The sequence below is a fragment of the Larus michahellis genome, chromosome 6 (assembly GCF_964199755.1).
Source record: "Larus michahellis chromosome 6, bLarMic1.1, whole genome shotgun sequence".
NCBI lineage: Eukaryota > Metazoa > Chordata > Aves > Charadriiformes > Laridae > Larus > Larus michahellis.
Window position 1 is genome coordinate 18848453 of NC_133901.1, and position 16981 is coordinate 18865433.

At 39.7% G+C, this 16981-nt stretch overlaps 1 protein-coding gene across 3 annotated transcripts in view; it reads right to left on the minus strand.

The window, feature by feature from the left end:
- The window catches only part of PIK3CB (phosphatidylinositol-4,5-bisphosphate 3-kinase catalytic subunit beta), a 112496-nt gene that overhangs the window by 51111 nt on the left and 44404 nt on the right, over window positions 1-16981 (minus strand). For all 3 annotated transcript variants that reach the window (XM_074593226.1, XM_074593225.1, XM_074593227.1), the window contains one exon: window positions 10215-10334. The gene's annotated coding sequence lies outside the window, so the exon portion shown is untranslated. The remainder of the gene's footprint in view (window positions 1-10214; window positions 10335-16981) is intronic.

Below are 16981 nucleotides of genomic sequence, written 5' to 3' on the forward strand. Positions count from 1 at the left end.
CAATGCCTGCCTCCTGCCTCCCCTGCTCAGGGTGGACCAGCTCTGCTGCCCAGCCTTCCACCTGCTTCAGCGCACCTCAGCTCTCCTTGTGAGCCAGCTCAGCATCCAGGGGGAATCAATGACTAATTTTCTTTCACATTATCTAGCTGAATCAAATCACAGAAGGATCTAAATAGTGCCAGAGCCTCTGAAAGGAGAAGAATGGAAGCAGGATCTCCTCCTTTCATCAGCAGCAAGCCTCCAGATTGTGTCATAGCGCTTCAGGTAACTATGGCCTCAAGATGCGGCTTTACAACTGGCTAAAACTGGCAGAAGATCATACTGCCCATTCTGTCAGCAAAACCAGAGTATTGATCCAACTCAGATTTTAGGTATTTATCTTCTTTAAAGCTAGTTTTCATTCAAAACAGCTTTCTATGCAGGCACTCAACAGGAACACAGAAAGAAGGTGGTGGTAACAGTTAGCTGGGAACAGGGGAGGACCATCCCTTCTGACAGCAGCCCAGATTTTGATCAACCTCAGCAACACATGAAACAACACTTCCATTTGCTTTCAACAGGGAGAAAGGATTCCCAAATAAAAAACAATTAAAATTCTAAATGCCTCAAGCGAAATGAATACTTCATGCTAAGACAGTTCCAGCTAGGTAAAAGAGGAGGGAGGAATCTAGTGAACCACACAGTAAGTTACATAGTCATCACTGATGTCTTCTATAAACGTTCACTTGTGTTCACACTGCTTCACCAACAAACCAGACCCCCCGTAGAAGCGACGCAAGCTATTTTTGTCTTCACTATGGATTCCTGCAGAGGGTGAGAATTTCCTTTGTGAAATCAACGTGAAAGTTACAGAATTGAATTTTCTGTTGTTCCTCTGTATTGTGATCTTGATCACAAGTTAATCAGACATTTTAAGCAGGAGAGATCAGTCAACAGACCACAGTCCCTGACCAGCTATTGAGAACAGCTGTGTGTTCCCAGGCACAGGGCTCTTGGTTGTTGTTCTTGTTTTGTTGGCAGTTGTGTGTAGGGGGGGTGTTTTGGGTTTTTTTTAAAGGGCTTACCATCTCTAGGCATGCAGAAGAATTTGCTCTAGTGGTAACGGCCTTATTCCAGAAGCCAAGAGACCACGTAAGCTTCCCCTACACCTCCCAACAAAAGTATATCTCATCATCTAACCAAAGAGACCACTAGGAAAGGAAAAAACAAACAATCAAAAAAAGGACTACCAGAAGAAGGCTGCTTCTTCATTGATTTTTATCAGGGTTTTGGGAAAGATGACAGTCAAAAGTAAGCTACATAAGTTTTTCTGTGAATTGCAGCCTGCTCTTTTTTTTTTCCCCCTATCTGAAACACGGAACTAGAACCACACGTGCCTGGGCTATACAGTGCAGGTACAAAAACGGCCTGTAAAAACAATGCAGACAACACTTCCAGCAAGCGTCAGTCACCAGCAGAACCACTGGAACATCACACGCTATCAAGTAACAAAACCCAGGCATTCAGAACACCCCCAAGAGTTACAAGACATCTTTCAGACTAAAGGATCAGGGTTTCAGAAGCTATGGATACAAGTTGGGCTTACTAAACCATCCACTTAGAAGCTAATCCCATTTTGCTGAGGAGGCAAGCAAGACCAGTTGGTAGCAAACCCAATTCCATTGTGACTACTTCAGGACAAGACAGCATCGAGAGCCCAGGACTACCCAGTGGCAAAGGCTTCACACCACTCCTGTAAGAGCTGGCAAACTCAGTTTTACCTGCATTGAATATTTAACTTGCTCATGTAAAGGAGTTACATCCAGGAGGTGCGAATATCTGACATAAAACAGTGCTGACCAAGAAGGTACGAAGCACGAAGCGAAGCGCGGGAGAGATTGCATGAGGTTATCCTGAAATTAAGAGCTGAACAAGAGCATACTCAGAGAGAGCCAGCCTGTCTGGAGGCACTGCCAAAAACGAGACATGGAGTAACAATGCAATGAACTTCCCTTTGAAAAAAATTTATCAGATCAGCAAAAGACTTAGACTTTAAAAAGTACTCACAAATCCATATGGATTGTTATCAACACCCAATATTAATCTGTGTCAGGTAAATTCTTCTAAAACCAACATTTTGTAGAATACACCAATTACAAAATTTCATACTATGTCATCAGCTTAGAATACTCCTTTACTTGTGAACTCACCACAAATCTCCTAACACTCATCCTGTGAGGTGTTTTTTTCTATTATTAAAAGAACACCAATTTAAAATCCAATGCAACATTCAATCTATTATCCTGAAGAGTAATCAAAAATAATTCTGATAAAAGACAAGTAAAAGAAGCTGCAAGGAAGCTGGTAAACACAAACACCCACATAACACAGTGTTAGAGCAAAATTTTAGTGTCCTGTTATCTCTCACAGCATTTATTCTCCTGGGCTGCCTCATAGCACCAAGAAAATCTGGTCTTCAGACAATTCTTTAGAAGAGATATTGTACATCTGAAATGATGTCACCCATCCCTGAAACGTGGTCACAGTTCTCTCAGGATGAAATAAGTATGCTATCCCAAATAGATGGCAAAACGTTTGGGGGGAGGAGAAGAAATCACTTGTCTAAGAAAAAGTCAGTTTCCTTAAGAAATAAGTTTCTTTTACACCACCTCTTTCAAACAAGGGTGCATTTTAAGGGCACATAAGTATCTATAGCGCTTCAGGTTAAATACAAATCTGAAATTTTTTATTATTTTTTTCCACTAAAAACATGAACATTTACATAAAGGACAAATATCAGAAACTAGTTTGGTTTGATTATGCAAAAACTAAGAGCACTCTGCTTGTCCAGATTTTTGCTTTCTATAATAAGTTATTACAACTGTTTAGTATCACATTCCAGATGACCATTACTGTGATCAATACAGCTTTTTATCTACTGCTTCCTCTGTCATATGGCAGTGAAGGGGCTTAAAAAAAAAAAAAAAAAAAGTCTTGCAGCAGTGAAAGCAGTTGGAAAGGGCCATCCTATCCAGACACACAAGAACAGTGTTTAAACAGTATCTTACTGTCCAGAAGAGACTAGATGACAATCTGACCACAGTAATCTTCTAGGAAACAAACGCAGCCTATCACGTAGTCTAAGTAGGAGAAACACTAAGAACTTACACAATATAATCATTGTAATCATTTTTCTAACTACGTAAACATCTAATACTATAAAAAGATGAGCAAACTATAAAGGAAATATTTGAGAACAAATAAGGGAAAAGAATGTAGCAGCAAAGATGGAAAGTCAGAGTATGCAGCAAGGTTTGTGTCCTGTGAAACTTCGGAGGTGTTTAAAAAAAAAAAAAAATCAAAGGAAAAATTCCTCCTCCTTTCTATTTAAAAGAATTCTGATTTCTTCTGAAGAGCCTGAAGTCAAATATATACATTAGATCAGCTTGCCAGTTCATGGCTCTGTAGAACTACATCCTCTTCTATTCCTGAAACTGTAACAAACTCGGAGCTGCTGCCACAGCCTGTGAGCTCACGGGGCCGCGACAACTGTTCTGCAGCCGACACACTGGCAGCAGTTTCAGAGCGTTGCATGGGACTCCCATTTTGCCGACTTCCATCGTATTTATAGTGACTAGAACAGGATCACTTCAGACACCAGCTTGACCCCCACATAAGTCACTGCTTCCTGCAGTTTCACCGTATCCGTAGCTGACTGAGGGCAGCCTACAGTCAGCAGCAGCGCTGTTAGTTTTTCCCCTTGCTTGGCCATCCCCCACCTCCCCAGCCACACAATGGAATAACAACATGAACAAACATTACTAGTTTTCCACCAGCTCATGGCCCTGCCTCACCCTGTGACAAGCAGGCACCGTATCAAAACCAAGGGTGGGGTGAGAACACCCTTGTTACCCTCCAGCAGCCCTCACAGGGATGAAATTAGGTGTAATGCGGAATTGCAAGCTAGGTTTGGTTTAAAGGTTTAACGTGACAAGAAGCAGTACCTACGCTAAGCAACGCAGTTACTATTACTACAAAGCGTATTTTCTGCTCACTAGGCCTCACAGTTCATGCAGGATCAAGAGTGACCCTCTTTTAAAGATGGGACCTAAGGCACTAACGAAGTTTATTCTGTATGTTCTTTCATACCATGCCACTGAAATTCCTATTTTGCCCTAAAGAGCGAACCCACTCAGGGTTCTGGCCTTCTGCAGCTGCACAGGTGAATTTCAATCTAAAGCGGTTACAAATTTGAAAAGTAAATAAAACCAACTTTTATAAATACAAATGCCTAAATCAGCAAAGCCAGGATTTTTTCACTTCAGGAACGTCATGGTTATCTATCTATAACAGCAAAGACTTTAAGAATTCAAGACATCTACAGCATAGTCTGGGAAGTTATTTTTAAAGATCATGTGCACTATAAATATTTCCCAGCAGTTTTAGTTCAACTGCCACATGAGCTGGCCCTATGGAATGGAAAATTAAGTGTCCATTTAGTCAAGATTCCTCCAGAAATCAGAATAAAAATATCACCATTTAGTTTTCTAAAAATATCTATGTATAGAAAACATGAAAGGTCTTATTTAAATGTCATTCCCTCACAGTGCTCAGACTGGTACCGAAAGTGGTCTCTCAGCTATTCGAGTCTAGATTCTCTCATTCTCCTCATGAAATATAGCTCATTTTCCACAAACAAAGATAACTCGATTAGGTTTTTTTTCCATGGTCCCTGATTATCTTCTCTTTCCATGGCCTGTTCATCTTCTGTAGCTTTTTATCTCTGCTGTACCCATAGCATTACAATGCAGTAAGTTTTAAAAACCAAAGCCAGGATTTTAAAAACGCAATGAAAGGTGTTTCTACTTTGATATTAATGCCTCTAAATAAAAGTGGCCCCGTTTTCAAGAAATGCTGAGCATCTGAATTTGGAATTGACTTCAATGGGACTTAGAGATAGGAAAAAAAGGCAAACACGTTAACTGGTTTCAAATTAAAATTTAATTTAATTTTAAGCAACTTGATTTGAACAGATGGTTAGATTACCTCTGGTCCTCCTTTCTTATGGAAATTATTTTATGATTTAATGAAAGCGTAACTTTAAAGCTAGCTGTAAGTGAGATTATTGTCTTCAGAATTTTTTTTTCTGTAAAAGAAGTCTACAGGTAGAGAACAACATTATTAAAATGGTATTCCAGACTCAGAAGACTTACCAGAACGGGTTTGAACAATGAGGATAAAAGGAAATTCTTACTCCTCATTGCTTTATACACAAGAAAGTAAACACGGTTCCTGCTCCCTCCAAAGATTATTCACGATGAACCAAATGAACGAACAAAACTTAGTCACGGGTTTCTGATAGACTTCAGACAATTCTCAGGCAGCACATTACTCACAATGAACACAAAATACAAAAGTAACATAACAGCTTCTCACGACTAATTCATGACTATCCTTTGCTGTATCTTGAAATCACTATATAGATAACGTTAAAATCTATATATAAAAACAAGGAGTTTCAAGCCATCTTTTCGTATTGTACAGTTAAAGCGAGTTGCAGGAAGAAGAAAATCGTTCACATTTAAATACTACTGTCTGAAATTGTCTTTAGAAGCATTTGATCACTGGATCACACTGAAGCTGGGGCCATTATAAGAAAACATCCCCTTTCAGCTCACTGGAATCCAGTTCTGCATGGTCAGGATGGGAGGGAAAATAAAGAAATGGAAGAAAACAGCAGATTAGAAAGGCACTGTCACCTAAATAGCAGTTAATCTGACACCTTGACAAACAGAGTTAGGGAGAAAAGAAGGAGAAAAGCTTCCAATGAAGTAAAAAGCTCGGTCAAATAATTCAGTATTCTACGTCAATTGGGCTGTGAGAACATATCTGGTACATTCACCTTTAGGAAAATTTGTAAACAGCGCTCTCAGATATTTTGGTAAGTTTTAAATAGCAGTAGGCAAAGTGGGACCTTACATGAAGACCAATGCATTCTGTATAGCATGCTCCAGGACAGGAAAATGAGATGAAAGATTTGGGAGAAGAGTAGACCTGGTTAGTTCACAACCTAGATAATTCACTTCAGATAACCCAGATCACTGGATATTCTATGTACTAGGGGAAGGCCAGCATGAAATGTTTGGATATGTTGAGTTCTAATATTGGAAAAAGATCCTACTAAACACTTAAATGATGGGATGCTCACATGGATATTTTAAAACAAAAAATAAAAATAAAAATCAAGCCTAACAAGACAGGTGAATGGAGCTGGCACAAGGGAAGAAGGAGGACTGGCCAGTCAGACTGAAGGGGAAAGGAGGAGAAAGAGCTGAACCTTAACCCAGAAGAACCTTAAGCCAGAATAAAGGTGTCATTTTAACACAGGTGTGTCAGACCATTTCCTACAGAGCTGCGTAACTGCTTGTGCCAGCAAAGTGAAGATGTCAACAGAAGCAAGATGAGTGGTGGAAGAAGGGCAACAGCTTCTTCCAGCCCCAGGGCTGGCTTGCCACTTCACACTTCTTAAGCTCATTTTTAAAAACGTAGGTAAAACTACAGCCTAGAGGTCAAGCTATTATTCGAAAGACTATGTAATGTGTCTGTCATGAACCCGAGAAGATGCATTAATAATGTGGAGTTGTGTTTTTATTGATTTATTGTACTAAGTAAACTGCAGGGTCCCTGTTCCCCCACTGCTATAGAAGAATCATACAAGAATTCTTAACAGTCTAACAAAACAGTCTAAAAAAAAAAAAAACAGTCTAACAGTCAAAAAAAAAAAGGAAATATTAAGTCAGTATTAGTTCTGCTCGCTCATATTTTCTTGCCTGTTCTACCAGTCAGAGTCATTACTTGTTCCACTGTAAACACAGAGGAAAGGAGGAGTAAACATTCCACTTACAAGACATTTAAATATATAAATGGTTAATATTTCCTCTCCTTTTGAATTGTACAGATGAACCTAGACCATCAAATTTCACCAGCAGCTGTTTCCTTAAGCTATTAAAAATGTTACTTCTCTAAATTATGAGCTAGATGACTTTGTACTATAAAAAAAAAAAGTTAAGACCAGAAATGGAGATTTTCCTATATAGAGATACCTCTTCACACAGGGACTAACAGATTCACTTTTCAATTATTTCTGATGTTTCAATCAAAACCTCTAGGAAAGAGGGTTATTCTCCAGCAGACAGATTGTGTGCATCTAGAAAGAGAGGTAAAAAAGTGAAATAATTAAAAACAGTGGAAAATTAATTAGGAGTGAAAGTTTCTCCTAAAAGGAGGGCACACAGACCAAACCCCAGAGCTATCACATAAGCAGACTGTGCTTAAGTCTCATACACAGAGATGCCACGGATACTCAAAGTTAGAAAGATGTCCGTTAAGGGAAAGAAAAAAAAATTACATGCTTCATCAGACTAGACATTCTTCCTGATTGGGTCAGTTTCTTACACAAAGCAATCTGGTCTGGATTTTTGCAGTTAGTTTTCTTCCAACGCCAGCTTTGATGTCACCCACTACACAAATTCAGAGGCTGTTCACAGCCATTTTTTATATGAACAAGACTGTTCAATGCTGAACAAGCATTGACAGAAATCCAACAATTCATGTCTAGATGTATTTTGTGACAACTTTTTCATGACACTTATTCATAAAAGATAACCTGAAGTACAATGCCGTTTGGTAGAAAAGAATAATCCTAAAAATCACACACAATCAATACTTTTGTCATGAAGTTAATGGTAGTAAAGCCAAAAGTAGTCCTGGCCATTCATCATAAGGATGAAAAATAATTAAGATTATCTAAGAATCACAGACTAATTTAGGTCGGAAGGGACCTCTGGGAGTCATCTGGTCCCAAGATTATTTTCAATACTGAAGTTAAAGCATGTTGCTTAGGAGCTGCATGGTTAATTTTGAAAGTTCCCACAGCCTTCATGAGCAACCCACTCCAGTGCTTAACGACCCTCACAGTGAAATTTCTTTCCTTATGTTCCATTAAAATTTCTTTTCTTGTAACTTGTGCATTCTGCAACTTGCATTCTGTCTTTCCCCCCACCTCTCAGACATCTGGCCACATCTTCTCTGTAATCCTCCTTCAGGCAGTGGAAAACTCTAGTTAAGATCTTTCCTTGTCTTCTCCAAAGGTGCTGCACACCCACACCCCCCACCTCGAATGCCACATGCTGCAGCCCCCTAATCACCTCTGCATCCCCCGTTTGCCAGCATCCCTCTTGTTCTGGAGGGGCCAGAACTGGAAACAGTGTTCTGGATGCAGTTTTGGAGGTCCTGAGTGGAGGGGAATATAGACACTACTCGGACTTTATTTTCATGTTTTTAGTACTTTAAGGAAGGATTCGAATTGTAAAATGCTTTGTGATGATTGAAATCTGTACAAGCATACACAAACATCCAAATCAAAACAAACGAACAAAAAACGATTCAAAAATATTTCCCCCAAAGGAACAAAACAGAATCAACTTTAGGTTTAAACATCTAAATTCTCTAAGTCCCTCTAAAAAAAGGAGGGGGGGGAAGACAAGTCTACTGGCTACTAAACACATGAGCAAGTTCTGTGCCTCGCATCAGCCTGTACACAATGATTTAAAAGTTAATAAAAGCTGTCTCTAGTGGGCATTTTTCATTTCATTTCTTTGGAGAGCTTGGTTTCAACTTTATTGCTCATCTGTTTCAGTAACTGGATTACCAGAGTCAAGAATTAACTTGTCAAAGTAAGTGTGTAAGCAGCAATTAAGTATCATTTTATTTGGATATTGTGACAGGTGCCTGTACTTCTACTGTGTTGTTTCGTGAGTCAGTAAAAGACAAATAACTTCATACAGCCCAGTTTCTGAAAGCTTCAGAGGTCAGAGTTCAATTATCAGGTGCTACAAGAACCTTTTACAAGAATGTTTAGGGGCCACCTGACAGAGGGCCCAGATCAGGGACTGATACAAATTTACACATGCTGAATTAAAATTGTAGCATTTGCTTCAAGTAGTTAGAGAAAGGAAACTAACACACACATCATGTTTAATTGAAATGTCACAATAATTTATTTCCTGCCTTTAAAAAAAAAAAAGTTATCAACCCAAACGTGTTATTCTGCCAGTTAAAAACACTTTGGAAAAAATACCAAGTAGGAAAAGTTCATCTTGTCTGACTAGGTTTCGCAGACATTTTCTACCCAAATTATGACACCATGTACACATCCCTTTTTAAAGAAGAAGCTAAGAAGAGTCATTTCCTCTTGGCAATAAAGCAATAAGCCAAAATCTACTTGTTGTAAACTAAAACCATTTCCCACCCCCTTTCAGTTCTAATGGGCAGATATTTTTCATTCCTAAGTATGCATTTAAGTGTATTTCCAATGACTCCTGCAGAATTCCATTCACATATCACAAAGCATGAGCAAAATCTGCATCAGACAGAAAATTATGCAGATTTTCCCTGGTTTCTAACCTCTACAAGAATATGTTTAAACATATTACAAACAAGGTGACAGAAAAATGGTTACATTTCCCATCACAAGCAAGCGAAGCACACAGAAATTAAGAATTATACTGTATTAGTATATAAATGTTTAGGTATCTAGTACCAAAAGGTGCAATCCACAGACCCTGAGTTAGGTAGCTAAGCTTCTTGTGTCATAAATGAGACCCACATCTCAGCCTAGAATTCACAAAAGCTATAAGTTAACTAGAAACAGTGAAGAAAAGACATATCTGAGATCCATAAATTGAAGGCTTATGCTAGTTTGATGGATGATGGACCTGCAATACAAGACAAATACTAAAAATACTGACAACAAAAACATCAAAGTCACACAGAAAGTGCCAGGAGTGGGAAGTTACAGCCAAAAAACAATTACACTTCCAAATCCCCTGAAAAATACAGGCAGAGCTTCAACTTCTGCCAGTAAATCGTGGGTGATGCACAATTACACCTATACCAGGCCACTTCCTGCTCCAAACCATACCCAGAATACACAGGAGCCAAGGGAAACATCCGAAGCCCATCTACATTTCATAAGGTGCAATTGCTTCCAAGATGGGAGAGGCTTCAATAAGAGTCCAAAAGAGTGCCCATCACCAGCTGATCAACTGAAATGACTAAGGAGTCACTCATTTTTTTTAATGCAACTATAACAAAGTTAAATAGAATAACAGCCTAATAACCATGCTACTGACTTTATAAGCACAAAAACCCAACCCAATAACCGTAATACTTACTCCAGAGAACCCGTTCCTGTTTCAGTCTGACTGTGTAGTGAAGATACTTTTATTAAACATCGTTTTCTTGCTATCACCCTTGTTTTCTCGGAAGGTTCCACAAGATGAACTAAATGTAACCTAAAAAAGCAAAACACAACATATTGTAATTAACCAAATGAGAAAACAAGCAATTTACAGTTAGTTGGTTTAATAGCTCTATAAACTTTTTGTGCAAAAATATCTAATTAACCACACATTTTCATTCTCTTCTAATATGGTACCATGTTCACATTACACAATCTAACAATTAAAATAATGTCAAGTCCTCAAACTCTTGGTTACCAGAAAGAAAAAAGGAAAGGAAAAAATATGTAGAAGATGCTAATTATTCTAACAATATAGGTATCATAGTCATGAATTACACAGCCAAAAACATTTTTTAGCTGATAGAAATATTTTTAAATTTTTGTACACAATTTAGATCAGATCAACAGATGCCCATTGCAACTAAAGGCAAAAGAAAGGGAAACAGAGTTGCTGTCACTCTCCTGACCACGTATTCTCTTTTACACTTGGCTGTAAGCTGGTTTTTGTTTTGTTTTTAAGAAGAGCGTAATGCCATCTTTGGTTTTATAGTGGAGAATTTGATTTGATGACACAAATGATCCCATCTTCCTATTCACACTTCAACTTGTGAAACAGCAGGGGAAAGGTTCCATAGGTCTGCTCTTACCAACACCCTGCAGATGTACAGTACAGGACAAAATATCTCCACATAGCCAAGACACCACCTCCATTTAGCTCTGCCTTGCAAACCAGGCTCTCAGCAAAGTGAAATAAAGGAAAAATATTTAAAATACCCTTGAGAACAAAGCGGTGCTATCAGTTTGCGCTGATATTATCTACAGGTTTGTAGGCCAAGCCACAAAACACAAAGCATGTAACTCTGCTCCTCCTCCTGTAAACAATTGTTTTTCTAAACCACACTAAGTAGTCCACACTGTGCTTGGAGGACTCAGCCCAGTACAGGGACCAGGAACAAGGGCTGTTGTTCCCTCTGTCCCATACAGAGCAGAACCTCTCTGGGGATCAGCACATAGAGCACTGTGACGTAACTTAGATTTCTTCAGTGGCTTTGAGGGAAAAACAGTTGCTGCCCCGTTTGCTTAAGTCTGAAAAAATTAAGTTACCGCTCCATGGACAACCTTTTGAAAACAACTGTGTGGTCCATAAAGGTATGAACCAGTCCAGAAACTTCTCATGATTAAAGCCTAGGAGCCTACAGCAGGCAACACCCAAAGAGGAAGACTACAGGAAAATGAAGGCAGACGTACACAATGTAGAAATTGCAACGACAAAGGAACAGTGTGAATCTCTCATAACCAATGCTGAAGTACCAGTCTGGCATTAATGTTTTACAGCCTGTCAATATTTGTGTTTATGGAGTCACAAAAATCAGAATCGAAAGTGAGCGGCCAGAAGGCAGGAGCTTGGGAGGGGGTGTGAAATGCATCATACTACAGATACAAGATAAATAGTCATTACTTCCAGAACTTCCACCTGAGGGCACAATCTTGCATGATCTGTTGCCCCTCAAAGGGGGGACACAGCGTATGCCTGAAAGACCATACCCTGGGGCGGAAGCAGGATGTTATTTTAACTAAAAATTGGATATCCAAACCTTCTAGAGGTCTCTGGCTAACTAGCCACCTGATGACAAATCAGACGGTGGGAGCCTAACACACCATTCCAAATTCATAGGAAACCTTTCATGGGAAACCTACCAGCACCGATGTAGCAAAGAATGGTGTTTTGAAATTGCATATATGCCTCTCCTGGTATATACAATATAAGTTTACCCTAAGAACAACAACCACTTCCACAGAGGCTGGCAAACCACAGAAAGGCCTCCTAAAAGCAATGTGGGAATCACAGGCAAACTGCACAATACTAGTTTTCTAATATCAGCACTAATACACTGGAAAAAATTGTGACCTTTTTCCTTCCCTATACCATACTACCTACCCATTTTATTAAGTTCATAAATGGGAACAATGTGTAACACAGATGTGTTTCTCACATTTTTGACTAACTGCATTTAAAAAAAAAAAAGAAAATCAAACAAGGCTGGTACTAAAAAAAAAGAAAACAAACCAAACCTGCACTTTGTGAAATAACTCAAGTACCAGAAGAGAATGCAGGCAGTCATTTTGGTGCTGCAATTTCTGCTTAGAGCCGTCTTCTGTCTCATTCTTTCCTTTCTCTTCGCATCATATAGTGCAAACTGTGACCTGGAACAGGAGACAGCTGCTTGGCTCCTGTCATGCTTGAAATCATTCCTGTCTCGGACAGCCAACCTCCTGCACTGTATCCCTCTCTAAGCCACTGGCGAGCCAAGGGGAGCTAACGCTCCTCATACCTTATTCAGAATTTGGTGAGAAATGAAAGAAATGCGTATTAGCACAGTGGGAAATGCACTGGCTTCCAAACTGGGAGTCAAGCACATGCATGAAGCCCAGAAAACATTTAGGGTCCATAAACTGTACACATTGAACAAACCAGCAAGTTGTGAATAGCTCCTATCACAGTTTATCAGTTCCCGTGTTCTCCACAGCCTCTTGCTTGCTAGATTTCTGCTGGATTCCCTATGGCTCCCCATCCATTTCCCCCTCTATTCTGCCAGTAGTTTGCATCTCCACTGCAATTCGGACATGACACTGACAACAGGCTTCCTGCTGGTCCTCTGCAATCAGCTGTACACCGAGGACAGCTAGGGGAATGGCTAGTCCTCCAGACCTTACAACATTTCTGGTGCGTACAGACAAACTACCCACTACTATATTCAAGCATTAGAAACAAACCCTTCAGTACAGGATGACAGTGTGCAGCTTTCTTTTTCTAGCTAACCAAGCTTTCTTGTTTTTCAGACCAGCAGAACAGAGGTTATGAGAGATGGTTATCAGCGTAACTGCAGACCACATCATGGTCAACCTTTCATATGCCAGTCAGTACACTTTCTACCTTCAAAGCATGAGTGGAAAATTTTTCAAAGGCTGGTGACTATGTCACCTAACAAAGCAAGGTACAAACCCAGCTGGCCTTTTAACTACCGTGAACAGCTAGTGAGAACTCCAACTACAGAAGAAACGTGCAAGCATAATCCCTGGGAACAGAGTAAAGATCAGAAAAGATTTGAAGCAACTCTCTCAAGCGATGAAAACAAACCAAACCGATGAGCACCCACCTTTTCCCCACTGCATCGCTCTGGGGAACATGGGAAACCTAGAACTGTCACCTGGACATTACCAGTGGGGCCTCCTTGATGGGTCGCTCTTGACCATGAGCTCAGCCAAAAACACAACACAAAAACACCTTGGGCACTTGCCCTTGGGTCCACCCCCATACCACCTCTATAGAAACTGCCACCACGGACCTAACAGCAATCCTATTCCACTTCAGCTTGCAACTTCTGCATGAGAAATTGTGTTTTACAAAATAATCATTTTCGTGAATCCTTTCATTACACCTTTATTACACAGATACCGGTTTTATGCAAATCATAACTGTTTTAGAGAAAACATTAACAATCTTAAATAATTCAGGAATCATAGAACTGTGTGGTGGCAATCAAAATGCCTGTGACAATATAGTAAAACTTTCTACAGTTCCATAGGTACCCTCTATACTTCTTCATGTCCACAGAAACACTGATGAACGTATGACCAAAAAAATTGTACCAGAAGGTAAGAAAGGGGGAAAATGTATAAGACACTTTTGCCTAAAACTCCTGTGTGGCATCTAATGTAAACCAGAAACAATTATAAGCCAGAGAAGTAACCCACTCACAAAGAAAGAAAAAAAAAAAGAAAAAAGAAAAATTAATTCATAAGCAATATAAGATGCCCCATAGAAACTACTGGGCTAATTGTGGCCCTATGGTCTTCTCCTCTATAACAATTTCTGGACCCATCAGACAAGCTCCTGTTTGTTAGAAAGAATACTCCGTGTTTGCTTTAGGATGAGGAACTCTGAGTAGGCTGAATGACATGATGCAGCAGTTTCTGGAGTATCTTCCTCTCTGCAAATAAACCTCCTACTCTGGAAGACGCACTGAGGAAGGCATCAGGACCAGCGCTGAGAGCACGAGGAGACGTTTTAGACATTGATACATAGAGAAACGTACTGCTAGGGCATTTTATAGCTTCTGGTTCACTTCTTCAGCTACCTCAAAGCCGTCTCGTGCATTTCATGCTCTCAATAGCACTGAAGACCGGACAAGCGAATGTCAAGCTGAATTAGCTGCTGTCACAGCCACTCAGCAACCAAGAAACTCGCCATTTCACAGAGTCTCAGACAAGAGAGGATTAACCATCAGTAAATACACCAAATACCTTCAAATCAAAAAAACACTGAGAAATATAAAGCAACATTCTTTTCCCTCATTCCCCAATCCTAAATTTCAACAATACCAGGTGCAGAATTCTTCAGGAACTTTCACTATCAGTAATTAAGCCATTACAACCCAAACTCAGGAATTAAAACTGTAAGAAAAGGAATTTGCAGCAGTGCACATTTGGCTAAATCACAGCAACTTCCAACTTCCATATATTGGGCATCATAGTGCAAATGTTGAAAATGCAAGTTAAAGCTTGAATCTGAAAAAATTATTTCTTATATGTTGTGTAGCGCTCCGTGCAGACTGATCCACACAGCAGAACTGTATGTAAGCATCATTACGGAGCGTCCACAGTCTCTTCAACAGCAGAGACCAGTTTTGACCTTTTAAAGGTGGCACTTATTTCTGCACTAATATCAAGAGTAAAAATATTTTATTGATATGGACAGCGTACTGCTACACACACAGCAGTGTTCTTTCTTCCTTGTGTTCTACTTACACAGGTGGTGGTGGTTAGTCAAAAACCAATAATATCCTTTCCTAAAAAAAAAGCCTCAAGCTTTTCTGAAATGTGCCTCTTTACAATGCAGAACACAATTGCTCTATGAAACCCACCTATCTCGTACAAAACCTTTTAACCAAAACAGGCACATAGCTACAAGCTGTCATCCTGTAAAAATACCCACAGAAAAAAAAGCACAAAACAAAACCAAGCAGAGACAGAAACTGCAGAATACCAAGCTCTAAGCCAAATGAGTTGCAAAGAGAGATCTATGTCAGAACTACAAGCCAGTTTACAGCCTTTCTTTTTCCTTAAGACGGACAAAAAGACCACAAAGCGTTTTCATGACTAACTAAAAATGCAGGTCAATGTTATTCTTTAAGTTAAATGGATAACAGTTAGAAACATAATTTGAAGCTAAATTCAGTCACATGTCTTCATTAAAGAGAACTGGATATCATAATTACATTAATCCAGTGGGTGATTCAGAGCAGGAGCTCTGCACTCAACTGCTAAGAATCACCCTCTAACAAAGCCACGTTCTCCCTGCCCCGAGAGCCAGCCTCACTAAACTGTGCTTCAGCTCTCCAAAATCCCCTTCAGTGTCCAACAGCCTTGTTTAACAGAAATTTATACTCGCACAAGCACATACTAATATGCTTTACAATAAATAATTTTTTTTTTACTTGGTTACACACACTCCTTTGAGTTTAGAACTGTAAGACAATACTAAAAAGATCTTGCAAGTTTTCATCAACTCTTCATTTTGAAAACACTGATTTATAACAGTGTCATTTACTGACATTTGGATTTAATTCTGAGGGGGAGGCAGAGGGGAATCCCTCTTTCACAGCGATATATCCTGATGGTGCCCAGGGTTAAGTAATCCAGCAATCCTCCTACTCTGCAGTTTAGCACTCGGTTCCATTGAAGTTGTGAGGCAAATGACAATCTCTTGTCCTTACAATGAAGGCAACAAAAGAGCAAAAGACTTTGGGTTCTTACTGGACTGAAAAATGAAGGACCTACAACTAAAAGAGCAAAGAACAATTAATTCCAGATGGCAAGGCATCACCTGCATGATTTAGGATCAACAAACAAAAACCTAAACAAAAATAATTTATTATTACTTTCTCAGAATGATTCAACTGTTTTTCTTCTGCTCTGCCACCTTCAAAAGAAACGCCTCTGGGCAAAGCAGAAGAGGAAGACATCACTGTTAATGAAGCTTAACAAAAAAAGACTCTAGTAGATGGCAATTTTTTCCTCTCTCATTCTGTTAGACAAGCAATCATTCTCTGGTTTGCAAGCAGTTTGCTGAAATCAAGATTAGCAAAGTCTCTGTAAGCAGGAGACCCTGCAAAGGCACTCAGTATTAGGGAGGGCTGGCTGCCAGTGCTGATAACTTCTGACGGCAACCGCAGAACACCAGAACACCCTAGGAGAGAGTCTGGGCTGGAGATGTACTAGATCTGAGGGTACTCTAGAGTTCAAAAAAACACAAAGTTCTAGGCTGCATGTGACCCTCTTACAAAAACAGCAGTGTTTTTATGATTTCAGATGACTCACAAACAAGTGCTTAGACTTCCTTTATGTTGATTGATAAACATGGAGTCAAATGAGTAACACTTTCCAGCTCATTTCCAGTTTCAATCCAGTTTAGGACACAAGTGATTACCCAACTGGTTCAGTAGCTCCAAAGCTTGTGACAAAGAAATGAATAGTTTAGGTTGAACAGACTCATTCATCCGTGTGAAGATGTAAACTCTCCCACCACCTCCCAGAGCCCACAGATCACTTACACCTCCAGGCCACTGCTGCCACTTTTCTAGATCTGGTTCACTAAATCTGGCTTTCAGAAGTGGAGAGTTAGAAGCAACGGTCACA